This window comes from Triticum dicoccoides, chromosome 5A (genome assembly GCF_002162155.2).
Source record: "Triticum dicoccoides isolate Atlit2015 ecotype Zavitan chromosome 5A, WEW_v2.0, whole genome shotgun sequence".
NCBI classification, from domain to species: domain Eukaryota; kingdom Viridiplantae; phylum Streptophyta; class Magnoliopsida; order Poales; family Poaceae; genus Triticum; species Triticum dicoccoides.
In genome coordinates this window covers 703,175,489-703,185,382 of record NC_041388.1, presented here as the reverse complement: position 1 = coordinate 703,185,382, position 9,894 = coordinate 703,175,489, and the positions used below count along the sequence as shown (strand labels likewise).

Below are 9,894 nucleotides of genomic sequence, written 5' to 3'. Positions count from 1 at the left end.
TAAAAAGATCTACCGGCCGACGCGTAGCACACCCCATTCGATTAACTATCCATCTTCACAATCTGATTTGTCTCAACGACAATTTTGATACTAGATCCCACGTGTGTATATTTAAAAATCCAACTGAAATTATTACCTAGGTTTTAGTGAAATTCTGTATACCTAAATAGTTGATCCCCAATATGCCTAACATCTATTCTCCCAATATGCCACCATGCATGACCTAAATAATTGATCTCCACTTTCTCCAAATCTTTTAACATGCAAATATGCCACCTCGTCATGCCATCGTGCATGCATAAGAAACGACCCACATTAGGCTGCTGCCAATGGACCGGTGCTTCGATGGGGTGCTAAGCATATTAAATAGCTTAGCAACCAAACTCCCCAATGCATAGGTGCTTAGCTTCTTGTAGCTAAGCTCTCTTCATTTAATTAGTCCAAGGATCTTTTGTAGTATATAAACTTTGTGGCATATTTGTGCTACGTATTAAGCAAATAATATCCCTTGAGGAAAACACATGGAAATATAGTTGACTTGAGTCCATACATAAAGTGCCAATAAGATATTATGAAAATACATGAAATTACACCTACAATTAATGATGCTTAAAATAAATGATGATAATAATCTATTTTGGCCCAAACTTTTTCCAAATATGCTCTACCAAATCAGTTTTGAGTGCTCTGTGAGTCCCACAATCTCGGATTCTTGCATCCCTTTGTAGCACCTGAGCGAATACCTGTATGTCGCCGTGTGTGAATACTGATGGTAGAACAATGGATGTACCTGCCTCCTTGTTCAAATCAAGAATATTAGCCGCTGCTTCTTTTTTATCCTCGACTACCATACTGTGAAGAATGATGCAAGCTGTCATGACCTTCTGGATATCACCCCGGTCATACAAACGTGCAGGACGACGCAAGATAGAGAATCGACCCTGCAAAACACCAAAAGCACGTTCCACATCCTTCCTTGCCCCTTTCTGATGTGCAGCAAACAACGTGTGCTTCTCTGTTTGTGGCATTGATATTGTCTTCACAAAAGCTGCCCATTCTGGGTATGTCACATCTACAAGGTAATAACCATGTTGATATTCCTTGTCATTTACAAAAAAGTTCACTCAAGGAGCTTGGCCTTTCAGTTGCTTGATAAACAATGGCGATTGATTTAGCACATTGATGTCATTGTTTGACCCAGCAATACCAAAGTAGGCATGCCATATCCGGAGATCTTGCGAAGCAACTGCTTCCAGAATAAGACTAGGCCACCCTTTATAGCCACGAGTAAATTGGCCCTTCCATGCAATAGGACATTTTTCCCAACGCCAATGCATACAATCCAGGCTTCCTAACATGCCAGGAAACCCACGACCTTCGCCAATGCAGAGTAAGAGCTCTGTATCTTCAGTGTTGGGGCCTCGCAAATACTCTGCAACATAGGTATCAATCACTCCTTGCACAAAGTTCTTCAAGCAATCAACTGCGGTAGTCTCGCCAATCTTGAGATATTCATCAAGACTATCTGCAGGTGTGCCATAAGCCAATTGGCGTATTGCCGCCGTGCACTTTTGCAGTGGAGAGAGCCCTTCACGGTTAAGCGCATCTGTCCTTGTGGTGAAGTATGGAGACCACTCACCTAGCGCATTGACGATGCAAAGAAAGAGAGGTCGTCTCATCCCGAATCTTCTCCGAAATTTTTTGGCGCGGTAGAGAGGATTGTCACAGAAGTAATCTTGTACAAGCTGTTGATGTGCTTCTTCACGCGGTCTATTCACGTATATCCTCGGACCAGTCCTGCTAAGTGATCTTGCTTGAAGAGCCTCAAGTGTTCCCTTCAACTCCACAGCAATCTCCTCGGCGAAGGAGTCTAGCATGTCCTCCTCGGCTAGGAATTCATCAAGTGTGTATAACTCTGTTGGATATGTAGTGTTTCTGGCATCACTATCATGTTGTTGATCTGTATCATCAGGATCATCTGGTGGATGGTTATACATAGGCCTGAAACATGTAACAAACAAGACAACAATTGTACACATCAGAATAAGATCGAACAAGTTAAGTGACGAACTTCTCGTGATAAAAACAGAATTGCGTTTGATTTTGCTTCATCTACTAAAATCAGAGTAATTTTGTACACCCTAATCTTATTCTGTCTGAACCAATTTCTCATAGAACTTCAAATTGTCCGTGTACAACATCTGAAACTTCAGATCAATAGATCCTTATGCATTTCCATCAGATCAATAAAACTTAGTTTGGTTCTGTCAAAAAAATTGTTGCCTGATAATTCGTAAGAGTAGATAGCAATACCTTCAAATTAATTGTTGGTTCTAAACTGAACTGAACTCAGTTTGATCCTATATAAAAGGATTGCTACAGACGTATCTAGATGTAGTATAATCAACTACGTCCCTTCCAACTACAAGTAACTCCAAACTCAAATGAACTAAACCATTGTGTATTATGAGCTGAACTAGTACGTTCTGAAATCAATTAGAACTTTTTGAACTGAACAAAAATTATGAATTGAAATCAACTAGGTCTTCTTGGCCAATTATCAGTCAAATTTTGGCCACAGCCCAAGTCTGATGCAGAGAAAAATCTCATCTAAGCAAGAATGGGAGGGACAAAGCATGAGGCGCACTAGGATACAGAACAAAAGAGTATTCTGATTTGTGAAAGGAAGATACCATCGAGCAGATTGTGGCTGGCCAGCGGAGCTAGTTCTGTAGTATCCTGATACAAGCTAGTGTCCATTGCATCAATGTTGATACTATTCTCATATTAAATTTCTGGGACTAGGCCATGCCGTTGAGATCACATACTATTTAAATCAGACTCAATTCTGCATGGTTCAGACTTCAGACTATCAATTATCTATGGTTCAGATGATATGCTATTCAAATTAGAGTCTCGATGCTAAGGTTCAGTCTATCAATTACATATGGTTCAAACTATCAATTAGCAAGAAGCAGAGAAAAAACCCATCTAAGCATGGACAGGAGAGAGCAAGCACAGGGTGAAATTGAACGTTTTGAAACAAACTAGCAGATCTACTTTTGTGAAAAGAAATAATTACCTTTGAGCCGCCTGTGAGTGGCCGGAGGAGCTCCCGACTGCGGTGAACTGAACTTGTGGCGCCAATGGCGAACTGAACTGAACAGGACGGTCCATGCAAACTCGAGGATCCGCCGGAGCTTCAACGACCAGGGGGAACGACGGCTGACGCGGCGATTGAGAGGCGTGGCAGCACCGCGCGGTGAGGACGAAGTGGCTGCGCTGGGGCGGCGGCGCACGGCGAGGAGGAAGAGGAGGCGAAGGCGCCGCTCGGTCGATGGGAAGAAAGGGATAAAAACAGAAGAGACGAAGGTATACGGCGCTTCACACGGGATCAAATTTACTGTGTTTTCACCTAGGGTCGTGTGCTTGGAGTTGTTCCTTCGTGGGGTTACCGGTTCGCTCTCTCTCCTCCTTAATTAACCTGCCACGTATGAATTTTGCTGATATGGCAGGCTAAGCACCGATCTAGGTTGGAGCACTGGGACTAGTCTTGGATCCGGCTTGCCTGCTCCCTTCCTGTGCTCACATCCGTGTTCCCACTTCATCCTACGGCTGTCTTTTTTCCTTTTTTCTTACTAATCTAATCATCTCCCCCCCTCCCCCTGATTTTAAGGGGTGGGGCCGGGCCTTATTTTGTTCCAATTAAATCAAGCCACGTAGACGGAAGCACGGATGGGCACACGACGAAGGAGCAGGCAAGTCTCATCCACTAGCCTTAGCACCATGCATACTACTCATACATAATAAATATTCCATAAATATATAATAAGCAAATATAATACTATTCAATAGTTTCAGTTCACATATTGTTAGTCTAACGCTGCGCGGAGTATCATCTCTAGTTATAACAAAGTTGCCACATGGTGACTTTGTTACCAATAAGCAGTTGTAACTTCATAAACTCTGGGCTGGCAAACTTTTGGGGTCTGATTTTTTTGTCAGAACATACCGAAGCAAGATCTAGCTCCAGGAGCCTTGATGGCGAGACAAATGATTTAACTTATAAATCATTTTTATTTAAGAGAAACATTTTTAATGCCATGATCTGGTTGTTTGTATTTTTGGTGTGTGTACTTAGCCGTTATCTTTTTTTATTCTTAAGTGCACCTATCAAATAACTTTGTGCATGCAAGTAAGGAAATTGATTTTTTTAACAGCAGTGGGATTCCTAAAGATCCAATATTTATTCCACAAGCAAGAGTGCACCACATATTACAAAGGACCTTATAGAAATTGGAAAATACAAGCAAATCCCTTGACTTTTGCAAGAAGGACGATGAACTGGAATTGAAAACGCGACTGAGTCCACCACCTCCACACGGGATTCACTCACTGTTGCCGGGGGAAAAGCCACTTGGGGCAATGAGGGCGCCATAGCGCGACTCCATGACTTACGACGAGAAGTAGTACTTCCTCCCATATGACATCATGGCGGGAGGAACAGGAAACAACCACCCTTCAGCTTGAAGATGCAGTGGCATGGCGATGTTGGCCGGCCTTCCATGGTGATTGCAGGAGCCAGATCCAACCTACCACCATGATATGCTCGAACCTAACCTGCCAGATCCAGCCTTCCGCATCTCCATCGGCAGCGAGCAATCACCTCGATGGCCTCAACAGCAGAGAAGAAACAACCAACCTTCTTGTTGATCGGGGACTCGGCGAACCTCGAGCTTATTTTCTAGGACTCCAACTCCAATCCATCCAACAGTAGTGAGCCAATAACCACCACCGTCAGGAGTGTTAGATGTATATAGTTCATTGTGTTCGTGAGGGTGATATGGAGTTGCCTCCTGCATATTTAGATTATGACTCTATGGCTTCGCACCAGTTCGTCGAGAGACCTAAATCACCTCTCTTATATCATTTAATTTTAATAAACGACGTGTTTTCCGTATTACTCGCCCTGCTCCTGCCTTCTTTGATTCACAGACAAAAGGAAGATATGTTATTACCAGAGAGGAGGCAGAAGAGTATGAGAGGAGAGCGGAGGCAGCTCGACTCCACGCTGCAGCTCAGCAGGCGATAACAGCTGCACATCAGTATGATCCCAACTATTCCTCCTCATCATAGTACGACCCCAACAACTATTATTATGGACTAGTCGTCAACCCGTGCATACGCACGGGCTAGGCTACCAAATGAGTGATAACCAAAATGGCTTGACCTAACCAATTTAAATTCATCCAGTGGCCTGCTTCGACATCCTGATTTTTATACTTCTTTGTTTCAATTTACTATGCATATTAGGTTTGGTTTAAGTCATTGATTTATAGATAACAATAAGAACATTTGCAATAAAAATATATATTATGTGAAAATATACTCAAAGATTAGTCTAATTGTACTGGTTTGGTATTGTTGATGTTGGTAAACTTTTCTATAAAAAACTTGGTCAAAATTTAAGAAGTTTCACTTAAGACAACTAATATGCATGTGATGTAAATTGAAACTAAGGTAATACTTAAATTTTCGATATTTAAACAAAATGATTTATTTATTTATATCATATTTAAAAAATCTTTACAATAACTATTATTTTATACTTTCTTTAATTAATTACATTAAAAATGGTACATACATAATCTTCTGCTAATGATACCACTGAAAAATAGGGCGATATAGCGTCGCTAACAACAATGTTGTTGCGCATTGAGAATTGCCTCACTAAATATATCAGTATATACAACGTCTTGTTAATAGCATGCGATAGCGCGATATATCACGCTAATAGCGTATTCGAGGCCGGCGCTGTTTTGCTGTAACGCACTAATTTTTTCCTTGAATTATACAAATTTCAGGAAAAATAGCGTTAGGAAATTGAACATAGAAAACCATACTTATCAAATATGACACCACAGTATAAATAATTATCTAATCTGTTGAGGTCAAACTAACATACATATAGTACTGCCTTTGATATAAGAGTAACTCACCCGAAATGAAACAATAGTGTCATTAGTCTACTCAGTCGCCATCACTTTGCAGCCAAATGTGGGTCGCTCCAGCATGTTGAACTGCATTGCTTTTGAGTGAAGGTACTACGTGGTCTGGCCATGGTGTGGGAACACCTCGGCCATGAACTGAGGCCACGGGAAGCCGTCTTTTTCCGTCTTGAAATGCACCTGCTGTCGAGTAGCTGTGATGCTCTTATGTTTTCCGGTTTCTGATGGCCACCGAAGAGACTTTTCTTCTTGAATATTCCTCGAAGTGACCAAACCACTTTTAACGGCCGTAATGTGCTGAGAATTGAGATGCTCTTTTGTAAAAATATATATATTGGACATCAACTTATCTCAGTGTTGTCAAAATCCCTTAGCCCAACATTAGGTCGGGAAAACAAAATTGACTTCACATTCCATCAATAGGATATTAATCAAAGGGATCGAAAAGAATATCACTTACGGAAGTTGTCTGTTTTCAAGACTTACACACTATGTACTACCAACAAATAAAGGATTAGTAACAGCAATATTAATTTATTTGGTGGAATAGAACTGTGGCTAAATTATACTTTCTCGGTTCTTTGTACTTATTACCATGAAAAAATCCGCGTCAGAATACTATCATGATAAAAATTAATAGGGTTATCATGTTCGGGCCAAATTTATAAGCACGTATCATATTGAATTTTAGTTCCATGTACATAGTTATATTCACGGGTATGTAACTATGTATATATCTTAGGTCTCACATCTCAAGCAAACACTTATTCGATCCATTCATGTAATACGAAGATGTAAAAGATTTAAACAATGGCTACTGGGATTAATTGGTGTGTACTATAACCTGTATGGCAGAATGAGATACCATTCTTAAGGAGTCATGCAAAGAATCAATCACGGACGATGAAGACCCTGATACTTTTTTTTTGAAAAGGATGATGACCTCCGGCCTCTGTATCTGGGCAATACATGGGGAGTCAGTTGATATGCTTCTGTAGCTGTCTGCAAAGAGTAGAGGCACATCGCTTACCTACCAGAATGATCCGAGTTGAGGCTAAAGCGCTGCAGTCCAATGCTCCTGAAGATGTTATTGATGGCTGCTATCGTAGGTGTACGGTGCGAGAGTTACCTTTTACATTGACAGAACAGGAATCAGCTGAGCCTTCACGGTGCCGACGTGAACACTAAACCTAGTTACGTGTTATCAGTAAATTACAAAAGAAGATGACATATTTTGATCGTTGCAGAGATAAATTAAAATTGTACCATGAAAGAAGCCATTAACTAACCAAAGTCTAATTAGTTTCTTAAAGAAAATATGTTGAAATAGTTGCTGAAGTGGTAAACAAATAATTTGCAGAAATAAAATTAAAAGAAAAAAAGCGAAAGGAAATTTACATTTTTTATTTTTTTGCAGAAAGAGGAGACTTTAGGATTCAAAGGTGAGAAGGTCAATGGAAAATCATCGTCAGTGAGGGAAGGAAAGGAGCGGATCCCTGGGCAGGCATACATCGGGCAGTATATGTTAGTTTCCTGCTTGAACCAAGTGCCGTCCATGAGTTGCCCAACAGATCAACCGGCGGTGGTGCTGCCGCCATAGCGGCCTCGTCGGCCCGGTCCCCAGTTCAATGGTGATGGCAGCAAGCAACCCTAGCAGATGTGGGGCCAGATGCTCCTACTCGTGTGGGTGCATGAATCAGAGGCGCTCGACCAGGCGTCTAGCGCTGCATCTCGAGGGGGCCGACCTCCCGCTCGACGCTGCATCCGAGCGCTCCATACCAAGGCGTTGCCATGGTGGGTTGTTGAAGGAGCGCCATGGATGGATCCTGGATCCAATTCGATCATCCACGCAAGAAGATATGAATGCGCCCATGATTAGAGATGCTTCTCTTTTTCCCCTTCTTGTAGGTAGTTTGTTGTGAAAGATTCACGTGGGTGGGATTTTTTGTGTGATGATAATTACGGGCATGATGGGACGTTATAATTCAGACCTACAAAATCAATCGTTTTCATTTTTTTGCTGTTTTGTGATTAATTAATAGATGATAGATGGATAGATATAGATAGATAAAAGAGAGTCCAAGTTTAAAGGGACACATGAAAGAGAGGTGCGTGAGATAAAAAAAAGATATCAAGTTTTTTTATGTAGGATTTCATGAATCAATCTACACCATAATAATCGGGTCCCACCAGATTAACGGCTCGTAATTTCTGATTAACGTGGTAATTTTTTAGGAGTCTGTAATTAATATAGGTATAGATAGATAGATAGATAGATAAATAGATAGATAGATAGATATAGATAGATAGATAGATAGATATCCGCCAGGCCAGCCGTGGCCATAGACCAACTTAGGCCAAAAGCCTAAGCTTGGGGAGTACGTATTTTTCATCGACATTACATTTATGTTCACACACACTCATTGCTAGATGTCGGTGCTCATACTTTTTCACTGTAATATCCATGCTAATTTATTTTTCTTTTTCCTGCTTTCTTCTTGTGTGTCTATTAAACCTTAAAAAAAACCAAAAAAATAATAGTAGTTTATTTTTCTGCTGTAGTAGTAATAATTAAAAAAGAAAACCCAAAAATATTTTCCATTCTTCTTTTGCTTGTTAGGAGCTTTCTTGTGTAAATAGTTTTATTTCTCTTCTTTTCTTTGGGGTCAGTAGGAGAAGACCATAATTAAACTGTTGAAGTGGCTCTTATATGCATTATTATTGATCTAACCAAGAGCCCATATTGCCTTGTCTTCTCCTGTTTATTGAATGCTCGCAGATTCTAGCTTAGTCCCATGCACGTACACTCTTATTATTATTCACACCGTTCGGTCGTGCAAGTGAAAGGCAATTATGATGATATATCATGGACTGACTGAGATTAGAAAAGCTGGTATGAACTCGACCGTTTTTGTTTTTATAAATATGATGAGTCCCTCGTTCTTAATTCCGCTTATTATGAATAAACATGTCTGCAATAAAAATTAAAGATCATAATTGTTTGTGCCATGCTTGATTAGCTATGAGTTATAATGATTTACCTTGTGTGCCAACATGCTATTGAGATGATTATGATGTGGTATGATGGGGTGGTATCCTCCTTTGAATGATTTAAGTGACTTGACTTGGCACATGTTCACGCATGTAGTTGAAACAAAATCAACATACACTACAGGAATCAAGTAATTTGCCGTCTGTGGATCACAGACGGCAAAGACCTAAATCCAGACGGCAAAGATTTTGCCGTCAAAAAGTAGACGTCAAAGATAAGTCGGCAAAGAGAACTTTGCCGTCAGCATTTTATAGGACAGACGGCAAAATCTTTACCTTCAGCTAAACTGACACTTTGCCCTCTATGTTTTATCGGCCAGACGGCGTAGTTTACATTGTTGCCGTGAGCCGAATTTGCGTTTTTGCCGTCGGCCCAACCAAGTTACAGACGGCAAATCTGTTTTTTTATTTTTTTTAAAAAAACTCGTTCCTGCCCGAGGCTGCTGCCCTGCCCGTCCTCGTCGTCCTTTCCAGGCAAGCCACGCGCGCACCCGACACTCTGCCATGCTGCGCCTGCCGCCGTGCCAGGCCAAGCCCGCCGCCCTGCTAGTGTTCCGGCCGCACCGCCGCTGATTGCGCCCACGCCCGCCCTTCTCCATCCGCGCCGCCGCCGGCTGCGCCCACACCCGCCGCCATGGCCCTTCCCCCGTGGTCGTCGGTGAGGTCGTCCGCGCGCCATCATTGTCGAGGTCGCTCCCGTGGTCGCCCGTGATGTCGTCCGCGCGGCGTCATCATCGAGGTCGCCCCCGTGGTCGATGTTGAGGTCGTCGGAAGAGAGAGGGAGCCGCCTGCAGGACCTCGATGGTGCGGTTGGTGGTGCGACGCGCGCGGACGC

General features: G+C 41.9%; 1 pseudogene; it reads right to left on the bottom strand.

Moving 5' to 3' along the window:
- Nucleotides 1-632: 632 nt before the first annotated feature.
- LOC119296744 lies at nucleotides 633-1,679 on the bottom strand (annotated as a pseudogene).
- Nucleotides 1,680-9,894: the final 8,215 nt, after the last annotated feature.